General features: G+C 40.4%; 1 protein-coding gene across 6 annotated transcripts in view; it reads right to left on the reverse strand.

The window, feature by feature from the left end:
* RARB (retinoic acid receptor beta) overlaps positions 1 to 16,151 on the reverse strand; it is a 508,146-nt gene that overhangs the window by 367,413 nt on the left and 124,582 nt on the right. For all 6 annotated transcript variants that reach the window (XM_069958669.1, XM_069958671.1, XM_069958665.1 and 3 more), the window contains exon 2: positions 15,412 to 15,529. The gene's annotated coding sequence lies outside the window, so the exon portion shown is untranslated. The remainder of the gene's footprint in view (positions 1 to 15,411; positions 15,530 to 16,151) is intronic.

Consider the following 16,151-nt stretch of genomic DNA (forward strand, 5'->3'; position numbering starts at 1 on the left):
AGTGGTGGGTGGTGCAGCAGAGCTGTCTTAGTGATGAGTGGTGCAGCAGAGCTGTCTTAGTGATGGGTGGTGCAGCAGAGCTGTCTTAGTGGTGGGTGGTGCAGCAGAGCTGTCTTAGTGATGGGTGGTGCAGCAGAGCTGTCTTAGTGGTGGGTGGTGTAGCAGAGCTGTCTTAGTGATGGGTGGTGCAGCAGAGCTGTCTTAGTGATGGGTGGTGTAGCAGAGCTGTCTTAGTGGTCGGTGGTGCAGCAGAGCTGTCTTAGTGGTCGGTGGTGCAGCAGAGCTGTCTTAGTGGTGGGTGGTGCAGCAGAGCTGTCTTAGTGATAAGTGGTGCAGCAGAGCTGTCTAATCGCTCGGTATAGCAGAGCTGTTTTAGTGATCAGGCTATTTGGAAGAGCAGAATTGTATTAATGATAATATCTAGTGTATCAGTGATCATGGCACCTGGTTTAGCAGAGCTGTATCAGTGATCATGGCACCTGGTTTAGCAGAGCTGTATCAGTGATCAGGGCACCTGGTTTAGCAGAGCTGTGCTAGTGCATACAATAGAATCTGGGCACAGTCCCTGGTGATGGTGACAGCTGCAGCTATTGTATCAGACTCTGGATAGTGGTGATAATCACAAGTACAGACTGTTAGATTCTATTGCATCTCATAGTATTCCGAGCCTGTGGCTGTCGGTGAGCTACATCCCCCAGCATACCGGTAGCTAAACTATTAAGACTACAACCCCAGCATAGCCTGATAGCTGAATTAGAATAGGACAGTTTTAACCACAATTATTTAGAAAATGTAAATTTTATTTTTAACGCCATAAAATAAAAAAAGTCCATAAATTGTTATCACTGTAACAGTGCGGACCTGAAGAATATAGATAACACTTCCGATTTATTATATTTGGGGGGTATTATATTTCTACCACTGTTTTTTTTATTTTTTTATACTTTACTAAGTATCGAACCTGTATTGAGCATCGAAATAAAAAAGTTAGTATCGGTATCTAACTCAAAATTTTGGTATCGTGACATCACTAATGTGGACATAACTCGATTGCGCCAGCCGTTCTCCAAATTTGTGTGGGCAGGAAAACGCCCTAGAATAGCATTCCAGAAACTGGCACTGAGCAAGCTAGAAGGGGGGCTCAATTTCCCAAATATAAGGGGTTACAACATCGCTTGCCTTTTTAGATATGTGGTAGATTGGGGGCACGACGCTTCCTTTCATTCCAATATAACACTGGAAAAGGCTCTTGCTTCCCCATGGCACCTGGTGGCTCTTTTACATACTTCAATACTGAAAGTTCCAACAGAAGTCAAAGCCTCCATGGTATTGCGGGACACTATAATGGCCTGGAGGGAGTTGTGCAAATTGCATAAGGTCCCATTTCTATTATCTAAACGAATGCCATTATTTGGTCACCCAGAGACACCGTGGGGCAGCAATCCGGCCTGGGGACAGATTTGGAGAGATAGGGGCCTGACGCATGCAGGGGCCCTGATGAACTCGACCACGAAGAAATGGTTGTCACCACCAGAGATTTTAAGGAAATTTAACCTTCCCCCCTCCCACTTCCTCTACATTAGCCAGCTACATTACTTTTGCTCTAACAGACTGCGAAATCTGACAGTGGAATCACAGAACCACACGCTAGATGGCGTTCTGGGCGAGGTACCGTGTAAAGTGACGATATCTGGGCTTTATAGTGCTTTTCGCACCACTCTTCTTAAAATTGATCCTAAAGCCCTCTTCCCTACCTGGGTGCGGTGGACCAATGATGCCCAGATCCAGGACTCTATTCTTAAGGGATGGAAAATAGTTAGGGGTTGTATTATAAATGAGAGATGCAGAGAGACTTATTTTAAATTAGCTCATGCAGCACTGTAAGGGTTTAACATCCCTCCTTCCCCTAATTTTCCTGACAGAATAATAGAGTGCCCGAAATGTAAACAACCCCTCACGAATCTATGGCATGGGGTGTGGGATTGTACGCACTCCCGGTCATTTTGGCGGGTGGTAGCGGACTATATACTAACTCACTGGAGGGTCACAGTTCCAGATTCACCACAAGCGTTTCTCTTTCACCAACTCCGGCCTCCAGATGTGGAAGAGGACAGGATGGTTATACCGGAGATGGTACATATAGTCCTACATGTGGCCCTGAGATGTTTGTTCCAGGTCTGGCTGACAGAGAAGGTCCCAGATGTTCCCATGTTGGTCTCACAACTTAAACTCCTTTTTGGAGTGGACAGAATTTATGCAGAGGGACATAAAACCCAGGAAACACAAAAGTTCTTTAAGCGCTGGAAGTCATTTATAAACTCTCATTACCAGATGCAGGAAATACGTGTTTCCCTTCAAATGTACAGAATGGGCCTTTTGAGGCTTCCCTCTGTCTGCCGGCCTGAAAGCAGTGGGTCTGCTGAAAGCAGATTGGTGGATGTGGTGGGTGGTGACTGATCTTGCACTTTGTTCTCCTCCCTCCTCTGTCTCCCCCCCCCCCCCAGCCCTGATGCTTTATTGATGCCTTATGCACCCTTTTATTGTGTTTAAACATGTTTTATTGTTTATATTTTTCGGACCGTGTTATGGTCCATGAATGTTTCCAATGTCTGTTTTGTTTTCCAACAAAAATGCTGAAAAACCAAATAAAACTTTGTTTAAAAAAAAAAAAAAAAAGACCTCCAGAAGACCTATTTGCTGAAAGTCGGTATGTTGCATGCCGGGAGCTGTAGTTTCCTGGCTGTGCACCATCATTGAAAACTGACGGTGCTGGAGAAAATTGGATCGGGTAAGAAGATCAGTGGAAAGAGTCAGGGCAGCATATTGGGGATTGGAAAGTAATCCGATATGCTTTTTTTATTTTTTTTTAAGCCAGAATTGCGAAATTGCAGAATTGCACACAACCCCCTTTATGTTTCAAGTAGATACAAAGGACAAATAGAGATGTATAGGCCAGCAGTGGAGGCCAGGTAGGAGTGGGAGCAGAATAAAATAAATATATTTACCCAACAGAGTGCCCCCACTGCTGCAGCACCACCACTCACTGTCAGCCTCTGGTCTTCTGGGTCTCCTGGCTTCCTGAGTTGACAAGACCTGGCAGGAACTACCCCGCTCATCCGTTCAGTGACCACAGAGATGTCCCACCTCAGTCACTGACTGGCTGTGCAGGCAGTTCTGTGATGGGTTGTGGCGTTGCAGGATTGGGAGCTACAGCAGACTGGCGAGTGACGGGTCGTACTGCCACTGCAGGAGCACTTGGACAGGTAAGTATAACTTATGTTAAAAAACTGGCTATGATAGATTCAGTGCATGCCATACACCAACAGTGCCCGATGACCCCAATGACTTTAATGGGTCCAGCAGGTTACAGTCATGTTGTGCTGCAATGTTCGGTCCCCACTTTCAGCAGAATTTGCAAATTCTCCTACTGGAACCTTTAACACAGATGTGAACCGAGCCTTACGGTAAACTGGTTATAATACAAATCTTAAGAACCAGAGGTTATAAAACAAAGGTCAATAATACACTAAATACCTCAACACACTTGTTTTCTTTGTAACGAAAAAGAATTTTGAAAATAAAAATTAAAAATGGTTAGAAGAGAGCAAAAGTAAAAAGCACCAGGAATAAATTATCTTTGTTATAAAGAATCTCCATAAATCATTTTAAGGTGGTTCCCTTTGTTAGTGTAACTTTCACAATCCAGTTTGCAGGCAGCAGAAAAGGTTCACTGGATGATTAAGAGCCTCCTGTTGGGTGTGCGGGAGATGAAAAAAAAAAATCACATTTCTAGTAAAGCAGGAGTGCATGGATTTTTAGGCAAAACTAGATTAAAAAAGGAGGAGAGGTGACTTTGCTATAACCCAGAGTCATTAATAATATTGAGTTATAAATCAAAGTTTCAGACAGAACAAAGACGAGCGCAGCAAATAAACAAGAGGATACACAGGGTATTGTAGCAAAGCAGGACAAAACTCTTGAAAGCAACAATAGGGATGGCACTGCCAATAAAGTGCACTTGATTTATAGTTGCATTCATTTCCTAGAGTCACGGAAAGTGACACAGTTCACACATGATGTCCAAACGTGCAAAAAAAACAGCCCACGTGACTGTAATAGCAATCAGGCCTTCTTAGTATTTGCTAATGCCACTAAGCATTACATATTACTTCTCCACTTACCGCAATGACATAAATAATATTAAACGCAATAAATTACACGATTTACAGCGGACACCTTGGTACATTATTTGGCCTAACTCCAACAATAACTTTCCTTCTTCATCTAGATCTAGAGTACAGGCATAAATTTGGCGGTAGAAACGCATGAAAATCCGTAGCACTGAATTTTTAATGGTTATGCATAAAAATGCTAAGCAAGTACAGGTGTTAAGCAGATTTAAAATTTTACCTCCACTAAAACATATTTACTACGGCTCCCAAATGGTTGTCCATATACCAAATTCCCAATAAAGTGTTTCTAAACCAGCATGTGACAGGTCTGGCTATAAATGTCAGCCATAGTCTAAAGAGCAGTAATTCAAACCACTTCATCTTTCATAACATATGAGCTTATAATATTCCTATTGTAATATTATCTGAGAAGTAATAAAAATATGTATATTCCCATGTAGATTTATGGGCTTATAAAGCAGCAGGAATCGTTCCATCCTATCGAAATTCAAAGCATCTCAGGTACCTGCCTGCATCATGTATAACACCAACAAGCGGGCGAATGGAGGCACTGGGATGAATGGGGAGCGTTACCTCTGATGTGATGATGTAATGAAGTCGTTGGGACTGATTTATGCCCCTCTGTTACGGTTCACAGGAGCTTACATTTGCTCTTGGTCGCCCGCTTCACTCTAACATAACTCCTTTCTTATTTTGATTTTATAATATTATAAACTCTTCACTTGCAGTAATCAGGTAGATTTACTCCGCTGAGCAAGTAATAATTCTACTTTATTACGGCTTTTGTTGGGAATTGTTTTATTGTGCCGAGTTCAGAGGATAATTCACGAAAAAATTCCAATACAGAAGCAATGAAACATTAATGTAGCTCCTCTAAGCTGCATACCGAAGCTCTCAGCTGTTCAGTTGACTACTGTGTGGCCATAGAGTACGTTTTACTATCTATAAAACGCATAACAATAGTTATACTGCTTGCACACATCCATAGAAAACACATCTATTCAAATAAATGGAGCAAGACATGAAACAAAAGAAAAAAGGGCCTGTAAACAGCACTATAAATCCACCGCAGAGAAGATCTTCACTACTATTGTCCTCACACAATATTGTTATACAGTACCTTGCTGTAATACACCTGTATTGATGCTGTATATAACAAACCTTCACCTGGAAGACAGCAACATTGGAAGGAGCATGATCAAAAACGGACATGATTTAAAAAAGATCCTTAGACGTATACACAAAAGGTACCTAAAGTTTTAAGAAACGTCTTTCCACATCATAGTGACATGTCAGAACACCCCAATCACTAGTGCTGTGCCCCTTCATTTCTGCTCCGCTTTCTTTGGAAGGCTGAGGGAACAGTCTACAAATTAATAAATCTAGAAAGTCTAGAAGAATTTTTATAAAACTATAAAAGTATTTTTTTTTTTTTACTGTAGGTATTAATCCTTATTTTCTAAAATGTTTATTAGAGATTCCAATTTTACAAGTAATACAGATTTAATACAATATAGTGACATTTTAACAAACCCATCGGGACGCTGTAATCGCTATGTGACCATATACTGTATAAACATATTCAAAGTTCCTGACAGAGCATTGTGAAATCTGGTCACCTTCCAACTCCAGGCTTGGGATATATCAAGCCAAGAGGAAAGGTAAGGTAAGAACACACCTGTACTTTGCCTACTTTTTATCCAGAGAGCATGGCCCATAAAACTCCTCATGACAGTTTGGTGGGCTCCCCAAGTAGAAACATTATTCTCTCTCATCCACCATGCACACGTTTTAAAATGCCACACAGGTTTCTCTTACTTTTCCACAGCTTTTTATATCCTGCAACCCCAAATACAATGTTTGGCCACAACTATGGTGTCATCGATTGAGAAATGGGACATCAGCAAATGTATAAATAAGAGTCATCTGAAGACAAGGAACAAGAGGTACAGGTATGGCATCTCCACTTGTTACGGGTCTGAACACAAGACATGTCACTTCTTTGAGCGGAGAGCTGCGGCAGTGGAGGAGCTCACGCTCTACCATAGACAAGCTATGGCGCACTCTGGAAGGTGGGATTCCGCGGCGGAGATTTCCGCCTGATTTACTCAGTGTGAACATACCCTTATAGAATGAGAATTCTGTGGATTGGGAAATTTGGGTCCTGCTCATACAGTATGTATGCAAGGAAAAAAGTCTGCTGCAGAGCGTCCACTCTCCTCTGTGAATCAAAAAAAAAAAGAATAGGATTTATGATGGGCTACTACGGTGCTCGGCTTTTTTTTTTTTTTAAACTCAGAGCGGGAAGCGGATGAGCTGCAGCTGCGGTCCCCTCCCCGCTCTATCTCCCGATCGGTACTGGTCTGAGCACTAAGACACGGACTCATCAAAACTGGCCACCATTGTGGATTATACTGTATTATACTGTATTATATTATAGTATAGTGCCCATTTATTACTATGGACCGATTTGTACTTCCATAGTTGCGTAATTAATGGGTCCGGGACCCAATGCAGACAGGGACAGATACACATCCGAATCTTGTCTGTTGCTGCGGGTCTGCAATTACGGACTGGATTACTGAGGTGTGACTAGGGTTTTCGGACGTATATGTCCCTACAGTCTAGGGCACTACTACTACTACTGAAACTCTATAAAGAAATATTTTTAAGCATGTTAAAAAATATTCTGTGTTTTGGACTCACTCCTGGCTTAGGCTAAGGACCACATATTGACTAAAACCCTACATGTGAACGCAGCCTAACCTCTTATAGAAATAGAAGAGAGCATACCCTCACCAAGCTAGTGGAGAAATGTAAGCTATTTCCTGTTAACTTTAGTGCTGAACTCATTTCAAAATTCTAAAAAAAAAAAACCTCTGCTTCTACAGATCTCATTAGCTTCGACACAACAAAATTACAAAACAGATAATAAGAAACCTGCCCTAAATACAATAGCCCAAGGAAGCAATTGACAAAAAGTAATACTGATGTTTCTAAACACCAATTCCTGAACTTATAATTCAGTGAAGCAGTGCCTATGATTTCTGCGCGTAATGTCAAAGAAGCTATGCTTACAGATATACAAAATGCTCTGCCTTTGAAAATGCAGTGCATATAATCTAGGAGAACCCCCCAAGGCTCATATGAAAATAGTGTCTATTTCAGAGACAATAAAACTATTCAAGTGCATCACATCACCACCTTGTTTTTGCCGCAGCAATTTGGGTTATGATAAGAGTTATAGAGGATGCATATTTTACCAGCATCTCTGTTTTCCCCACTGTGCTCACTAACTCCTTCACCATCCAACTGAGTCTTAATGGCCTCGACTTGTATGCGATACACTTACTGAGCTGCAGTGGCAACGGCATCTCATATCTACAGCTGTTCTCAAGCAGCAATTAGAAACACCTAGTTCCAGCAACATTTTATTCTTTAAATGTGAATATTTCATAAATGTTACCAGCAGATGATGCTTCATATTGAATGATGACTTCTCACGGTACAAAGCATCTCTGCTTTGTATTCTCGAGCACTTCTGGGTCTTGTGTTAGATGGGAATTTTAACAAATATGAATAACCTAATTTATGTAGTGGCCTAAAGGATTTCTATTGCAGGTATATTTCACTTTTGTGATTTCAAATGACAGATAATCCCATACCATGTAGGTACCAAGGACAAAGATATGTCTGATGTATTCTGACCTTTAGGCTGGGTTCACACAGAGTATATTTCAGGCAGTATTTGGTCCTCATGTCAGGTCCTCATAGCAACCAAAACCAGGAGTTGATTGAAAACACAGAAAGGCTATGTTTACACAATGTTGTAATTGAGTGGATGGCCGTCATTTAATGGCAAATATTTGCTGTTATCTTTAAACAACGGCTGTTGTATTGAAATAATTGCAGTTATTTACCGTTATATGGTGGCCATCCACGTAATTACAACATTGTGTGAACAGAGCCTTTCTGTGTTTTCAATCCACTCCTGGTTTTGGTTGCAATGAGGACCTGACATGAGGACCAAATACTGCCTGAAATATACTGTGTGTGAACCCAGCCTTAAGGCGCTGTGGACTTGTGAAGATGTCAGGGTTCTAAGAACGGCAATGATGCCTGACATAGATCCTCGGTTGGGGCCGAAACACATTGCAGTACATGACCAGATAAAACTGAAAGGGAATCTGTCAGATTTACTGGAAGTTCAGAGTTTCAAGTGGTGACAGATAGCTGATAGGGAGAGATTATGGCTTTTTATAAAGTTATGAAGTTAGGTTTTACGTCTGAGATTAGACTTGCAGAATTAATGTCTACTCTCTGCCTTTTATGATTGATAAATTAGGGTAGGGGCAGGGAGGGTGGTGGAGAGGAGGTGCGCATTCAGCAGCTCAGCAGAGATTCTACGACTCTTGAGCTTCATAGCCCAGAGCACAATATAGTGCTTATGGATTCCCATTAAAAATAATGTATAATTTTCTTGGAACCCGGATATCTGATCACACATCCATAGCATCTTGGAAATCCAAATACTTTGTGCTCCTTTTCTGGGCACCGACCTACACTTCCGCTCTGGCTGAGAATTTTATGCAAGGAAAAATTTGATAATGTATATGCTAACTGCCAGCTCTATAATTAGGAGTCTAATGCAAGCGGAGATCCAAAATTACACCATACTATGCTGTCAATAGTGGAAACATTACTATAATACTTACCTTTATGTTAAAAAATAAAAAAGGTGCAGAAATATAATCTGCTAGAAACACTGGGTTAGTAAAAAAAATCAATGCAAGACTCTTATTCTATAGAATAGAATTGGTATATTTTTTTAAGCTATAGTTAGTAAATTCTCACATTTCCATTAGTGTGTCATTGATAACTCTGCTTTTACTTAAACATTGGGATACGATGACTATCCACTATAGACCAACACATACATTTCCCTCTGGAGGTGGCTATACACATTAAATAAGTGTCAGCTGAACCCATCGATTTCAAGAAGACCTGCAAGATATCTAATGTGTATGGTGGGCTCCTGACTCTCCAGTTTAACTAGGACCAGAAGAAAAAACAGAGAGGCAGCGCTCATTCAAAAGAAGAAACAATAATAATATATAACTCAACCGGTGTATGTGGATGAATAATTACACCCACAATACCCTAGAGCCACGTTCACATATCATTGTAGAACAGAGTTGATGTTAATCCTTCATTCAAATGGATATCTCAAGTTTCGGAGAGGTCGCCAGAAATTACTCGGATCCACCAGTGGTGACCGATATATAACCATGCAATAGAAACAAAAAAAGTTTCCGGCGCTCAAAGGATCAACCATATAGGAAGTAGTGCATAAGGTTAGCAAGAAATATATAACTTACTTCGGTTGGGGGATAGGTCTCAGTTTAGAAAGCATATCCCCCTCCAGGTTCGCCAAATCAAGATCGATGCTCATCAGTATAACAGTTCCACGATTTACTCCATGTATTAAAACATAACAGTTCGGAGATTCAGGGCGACGCGTTTCAGTGCACATATAACACCTTTCTCAAGCCTTGGGGCCCTCTCATGACCCTCCACAATGGATGTAAAGGGTTTGGCTTCTGGCAAAGAGCCTTGTAAATCAATGGTGGCGGGCAGGAGAGGGACGGTGACGGGAAAAGGCATGCATGTTGCAGCTTCAACAACTCTTTAGCTTCTCAAGACACCTCTTATGTGGTATATTTTTCTTTTTGTGAAACACTTTTAAAAATTTAAGCAAATGTACATCATAAGGCTATGTTCACACTACGTATATTTCCGGACGTAGTTTTTACGCGGCCGGAAATGTGCGGCTGAAACTACGGCCGTGGGAAAAAATAGACATGCGGCTGAAAACATACGGTAATTTACTTGGAAATCTGGTTCAACTAAAAATACCAAACAAAATCTTTAGAAAGTGATGCAAACACCTCTAGATGCATCTGGGAAAGCAGGGAAACAGTTAACAGGAATCACTATTACCGGGGTTAGCGATCCTCTGCAGTAATGCCGATGCCTCTAATAGTTAATATATTTAATTAATAAAACACATTTTCGTTGTAATAAAGTCCCTTTCGTTGTTCAATAATTAAATTTAAACGAATCCATCATTGCGCAATTAAATATACTATTAAAATAAATATATATATAAATAAATGTATATTTATATATATTTTTATTTTTTGACAGTATATTTAATTGCACAATGATGGATTAGTTTAAATTAAATTATTGAACAACGAAACTGATTTTATTACAACAAAAATGATTTTTATTAATTAGTACAGGAAGCTCCATTAAGCCGTTAATTCATATTCCCGGTAAATAGAGCATTCTGTACTAATCAATACTTGACTTTAATTAAAACATCAAATGTTTCTTCTAATTATGTTGTCACAATAGCATTATTAGAAGAAACATTTTGAATTATATATGCGCTCAGCTGATTGGCTGATCGGCTGAGCGCACATATAAAGAGCCGGTCCGCAGCACAGTGACTTCATTGTGCTGCGGACCAGCGAAAAGGACACATCGGGATATCGGATGGTGAGTATAAAGCTCTCCCCACCCCCTCCCCAGCACTGCACCCATCCCAGTAAGGAAGGGGGGTCACTTAACCCCTTCCTTGCTGGGATGGGTGCAGTCTGACATCAGTCTGGCCACCAAGGGGTTAAGGGGGATGCAATACATCCTCCCTTAACCCCTTGGGCGCCAGACTGTAAGCAGCAATCTGTAAAGATGCTGCATACTGTAAGGTGCACAACACCGCTCACAATGATGGGTGTTGTGCTCCTGTTTGTGTGTTTTTTGTGTGTTTCTCCCTTTTTGTTTTTCAGATATCGGTATCCTGTGGATTACGTCGGATTTAATGGACTACGATGACGACCAGCGGTTGTTTGTTTTTTTTAATAAAATGGTCAATGAGGGGTGTGGGGGTGTTTTTATTTGAATAAAAAAAAAAATTTCACTTGTGTCTTGTCTTTATTTCTTTACTTTATAGACTTAGTAGTGGAAGCCGTCTAATAGACGGAATCCATTACTAAGTCGGGGCCTAGTGTTAGCCGGTATAAAATGGCTAACACTAACCCCCCATATTATTATCCCAGTACCCAATGCCACCAGGCGTACTGGGAAGAGCCGGGTGCCAGTGGTCCCGGAGCGTCAAAATTGCTGCTCCTGGACTGGGGCGGCAGCAGGCTGGTAAGATTTAGGCTGGGGAGGGCCTAAACCAATGGCTCTTCCCACCCTGGTGTTACCAGGCTGCTGTTGCTTGGTTTTTAACCCGGCTGGATATAAAAATAGGGGGGACCCTATGCGTTTTTTTTAATTATTTATTTATTTTAAAAAAAACAAAACGCATAGGGTCCATCCTATTTTTATAACCAGCCGAGTTAAAAACCAAGCAACAGCAGCCTGGTAACACCAGGGTGGGAAGAGCCATTGGTTTAGGCCCTCCCCAGCCTAAGTCTTACCAGCCTGCTGCCAATTTTGACGCTCCGGGGCCACTGGCACCCGGCTCTTCCCAGTACCCCTGGTGGCATTGGGTACTGGGATAATAAAGGGGGGGTTAGTGTTAGCCATTTTATACCGGCTAACACTAGGCCCCAACTTAGTAATGGATTCTGTCTATTAGACGGCTTCCACTACTAAGTCTATAAAGTAAAGGAATAAAGACAAGACACAAGTGAAAACATTTTTTTATTCAAATAAAAACACCCCCACACCCCTCATTGACCATTTTATTAAAAAACAAACAAACAAACAACCGCTGGTCATCGTCGTAGTCCATCGAATCCGACGTAATCCACAGGATACCGATATCTGAAAAACAAAAAGGGAGAAACAAACAAAAAACACACAAACAGGAGCACAACACCCATCATTGTGAGCGGTGTTGTGCACCTTACAGTATGCAGCATCTTTACAGATTGCTGCTTACAGTCTGGCCCCCAAGGGGTTAAGGGAGGATGTACTGCATCCCCCTTAACCCCTTGGGGGCCAGACTGATGTCAGACTGCACCCATCCCAGCAAGGAAGGGGTTAAGTGACCCCCCTTCCTTACTGGGATGGGTGCAGTGCTGGGGAGGGGGTGGGAAGAGCTTTATACTCACCATCCGATGTCCCGATGTGTCCTCTTCGCTGGTCCGCAGCACAATGAAGTCACTGTGCTGCGGACCGGCTCTTTATATGTGCGCTCAGCCGATCAGCCAATCAGCTGAGCGCACATATAATTCAAAATGTTTCTTCTAATAATGCTATTGTGATAACATAATTAGAAGAAACATTTGATGTTTTAATTAATGACAAGTATTGATTAGTACAGAATGCTCTATTTACCGGGAATATGAATTAACGGCTTAATGGAGCTTCCTGTACTAATTAACATTTGATTATTAAAACACATTTTTGTTGTAATAAAATCAGTTTCGTTGTTCAATAATTTAATTTAAACCAATCCATCATTGTGCAATTAAATATACTGTCAAAAAATAAATATATATATAAATATACATTTATTTATATATATATTTATTTTAACAGTATATTTAATTGCACAATGATGGAATCGTTAGAATTAAATTATTGAACAATGGAAGGGACTTTATTACAAAGAAAATGTGTTTTAATAATTTAATATATTAACTATTAGAGGCATCGGCATTCGGCATTATTGCCCCCTATTTTTTTTTAAGTACTCCATACGGCCATGAATTTGCACAGTTCCGGCCGCAAACAATGGTCTTGTTCATTTTTTACGGGTCCATTTACGATCGGGCCGTAGGCTCATACGTAGTGTGCACTGTGCAGCCATATATCGTATACTTTCCAGCGTACGCATCAACCTCAAAACTACGGGCGAATATTCGCAGCTCGCACTACGGCCGTACATATACGTAGTGTGAACATAGCCTAAGGGTGTTTGGGGTCACTTTGTGCTATAGCACAATATAGTATAGCTTTACTCCACATACTGAGGAAATACCATTGTAAACAGCAGTTGGGTATTTTCTAGGATGAGCCCAATCTGTTATATAAGCAGATAGTAGAAGTAATAATAATCAATATCCATTCAATATATAAGCCCTGGAAAAAAAACTAATAAAGGGTGGGTTCACACGTACAGGATCCACAGCCGATTTAATGGTGCAGATCCGCAGCAGAGTTGATCTAAATAACTGGACACAGTTCTGCGGATCTGCTGCGGATTCTGTACATGTGAACGCACCATAAATGTAATTGTCAACTAACTTAGAAATGTAGATATAGGAGGAAGATGAAAGAAAGAAAATTCTTAATGTTTAAGGGGACAAAAACTGTCAGGCATGACAAACTCCAGCCAAAAAGCGATTGAACTATAAAGGAAAAGTTACATGGTGGCAGTGAGATGGATTATTTGCCATCTTTCAGCTGAGTTTAGAACCAGCAGAATGCACAGCAAATATGACCCCATTACACAGAGCTGTAACGGTAGATTTGCATCAGTTTCTCAAGTGAAATGATGTGTGGAACATTATTCTTCACAGCAGAGAAACAAAATAAAATCATGTGTAAAAAAACAGATGCAATAATAATGTGAACGTTACAGAAAAGTTTTATTTTGCCAGAACTGCACAGGGGCCTGGGTGATGGCGTCCGCCACCTTAGAGAATATACATATTCCTTTTAATTGTATTGTAGATTATATAAATTAATCTACATACTATTAAAATCGATGGATGTAACGCACGTAAGCGGCAGTAAATGTCATCACTAAGGTCGTCTGTATATTTAATATATGGGCAGGGAAAGGTCTCAGCACCAAACATATCTGTAATGTTCCATTCACCCAAATGGTGCCAAAAGGGTATATACATTGGTGCATATATTTCTTCATCATTATAACAATGTATGCCTATTAGAGATGAGCTTGAGTCCGATCGTTTGACATTTAAATACCAGTGGCTGAAGAAGTGGGGTGCATCCCTGGGGAAAACATGCATGCACAGCCTATGGCTTCATCTCCCTATACATCAGTCCTCTGTGAAGAGTAAATTTGAGAAAATCTTCCAAACATATACCTCTAATAGAAGGCAATAGGAGACTCAAATGCTATCTAAAAAAAAAACAAAAAAACAAACAAACTTTGAGCTACCTGCCAGGAATCCTATTAGACAAAAACCTTCTTTCTCCTCTTATTAGGCTCTGTACCTGCTTCTCTTTAAACTTGCATTCACATTGACAAACAGCTGAATTCTGTCTTGTGTTAACAACAAAAACTAGCAGCTCATCGAAAGATCAGGTTAAATGATGCCCAAACTAGTTTATGGAAAGTGGAGGGCTGAGAAGGGGTACGGGAGGGGAAAGTGACTGTAAAGAGGCAGAAGCAAACAGAGACTACAAAAAGACCACACAGATTTATTACACTAGATACCACTTAAGTCCCAACCACAGCTTAGACTGCACAGTACTACTCTATATTTTCCTCCACGCTGTTTCTGCCTCTTGGCGATTACCATAAAGACATAGATCAGGATTATTTCTTTCTTCCTTCTTCGTGTGCAGATTATGGAAGCCATTGTAGACATAAGATTCCACTAATTAGCTTATGGACAACTGAAAATTACAGACAAAGGCTATGTTCACACAACGTTTTTTCAGCTCCGTTTAAAATGACGCGTGTCATTTTTAGTCTAAAATAACAGTTATTTAGCTGTCTTTCCTTCCCTTAGTGCAATGATGGCTGCTGGTACATTATTTTAGTTATTAATTGCCCTTTGGATGTGGCTTAATGAAAAAGGCCATTGAAATTAATAGTAAAAACATAGAAAGAACGGTGAGAAAAGAAAAACTGCGTGTGAACAACTAATAAAAAACATCCGCTGTTTGCAAAAGACGTCCGACAATAATGATCATGATCATTACCTTGACATCTGCGGTAAAAACGTCCGTTATTCAATACATTGTGTGTACTGGACGTCAATACTTCAATACATTGCCACTGCAGTCAGTTAAATCGCGGTAAAAACTGACGTTATTTTAAATTGGCCGCCTTTTCTCTATTTTTGACGTTGTGTGAACAGACGTGAACAAAAGCATGCAGAACAGAAATCTGATTAAAAAATGTCATATACAGATTATATAAAGGCCAGAGATAGTGTTACTAAATCACCATCCTAAAAAAATCACCTAAAACAGGTGAACGTTAATCAGTTTTTCTTACCTGTACCAAGTTGTAATTCTTTTTTCTTTTGATCCTTCAGATAATAATTCTCACTTCAAAATCACATCACATTTGTTGCCTAATGACTAATCCATGTGTGTCCAGGATTGACAAAAACCTGTAGCAAAAAGGAGGAAGAAAGATGAATAATAGCAGCTAAACTCACACATAGAAAAACTGTTCAAGCTTCAGAGGGTTTAGGGTACGTTCACACTTACCGGATCCGCAGCAGATTTCATTTAAATAACTGAACACAGCATCAAATCTGCACCATCAAATCTGCTGCGGATCTGCAGCGGATCTGCTGCAGATCTGCTGCGGATCCTGTAGGTGTGAACGCACCCTTAGTCTGAGAGCTCTAAACACTGATACCAACCCTTGAGTGCATTTGGACCCTGACAAGAGCAACATATGTAAAAAAAAAATAATAATAAAAAAATCTAACAATCTTTTCAATAGTTTTGTTTTATTTAGTCATCATTGTACAATGAGTATAAAATCAATTAAGTTCTCTTCCTCATCTAATAATTGGAGGAAATCTTCAGCCCCTATAACGTTTGTTACAATAGCTACATTAGACTAGAAGCATCTCTATTCAAGCAAAAGGGCCATCACTGAAGTAGTACACGGTGGGCTTCAGTTTAAAGTTCACTGAAAGAAGAGACGCGTCTTATTTGTACCTACACACTTCACGTAGCTTTCTGCTGCACTGTCTTTGAACTTACTTATCATGCACTAAC

Source organism: Dendropsophus ebraccatus, chromosome 2, assembly GCF_027789765.1.
Source record: "Dendropsophus ebraccatus isolate aDenEbr1 chromosome 2, aDenEbr1.pat, whole genome shotgun sequence".
Classification (NCBI taxonomy): domain Eukaryota; kingdom Metazoa; phylum Chordata; class Amphibia; order Anura; family Hylidae; genus Dendropsophus; species Dendropsophus ebraccatus.